Consider the following 851-nt stretch of genomic DNA (forward strand, 5'->3'; position numbering starts at 1 on the left):
TCATAGCAGCCTTATTTATAATAGCCAGGAGCTGGAAAGAACCCAGATGTCCTTCAACTGAGGAATGGATTCAAAAAATGTGGTATATTTACACAATGGAGTATTACTCAGCTATTAAAAACAATGAATTCGAGAGGTTCCTAGGTAAATGGATGGAACTAGAAATTATCATCCTGAGTGAGGTAAGCCAATCACAAAAGAAGACACATGGTATTCACTCACTGATTATTGGATATTAGCCTAGAACCTTGAAATGCCCAAGATGCAACTCACAGGCCACATGAAGCCCATAAAGAAGGAAGACCAAGTGAGGGTGATTCGGTCCTTCTTAGAAGGAGCAACAAAATACTCAAGGGAGCAAATATGGAGACAAAGTGAGGGACAGAAACTGAAGGAGGGGCCGTCTCAAGACCACCCCACCTGAGTATCTATCCCATGTGCAATCACCAAAGGTAGATGCTGATGTGGAAGACAGGAAGTGCATGCTGATAAGAGCCTGATATGGATATCTCCTCAGAGGCCTTCAAGAGTCAGACATATTCAGAGGCAGATGCTCACAACTAGCCATTGAACTGATCATGGGGTTCTCAATAGAGGAGTTAGAGTGAAGACTGAAGGAGCTGAAAGGGTTTGTGGCACCATGAGGAGAGCAACAATACCAACCAACCACAGCTCCCAGGGTCTAAACCACCAGCCTGGGAGCACTTAGGGGGGGATCCAGGGCTTCAGCTGAATATGTAAAAGTGGAGGGCCCTGCTGGGCATAGGTGGAAGAAGAGAACCTTGACCTCATGAAGGCTGGATGCCCCAGGGGGTGGGAATTTTGAGGGTGGGGAGGTGGGAGTGGGGGGG

The sequence above is a fragment of the Grammomys surdaster genome, unplaced genomic scaffold, assembly GCF_004785775.1.
Source record: "Grammomys surdaster isolate TR1022 unplaced genomic scaffold, NIH_TR_1.0 129, whole genome shotgun sequence".
NCBI classification, from domain to species: domain Eukaryota; kingdom Metazoa; phylum Chordata; class Mammalia; order Rodentia; family Muridae; genus Grammomys; species Grammomys surdaster.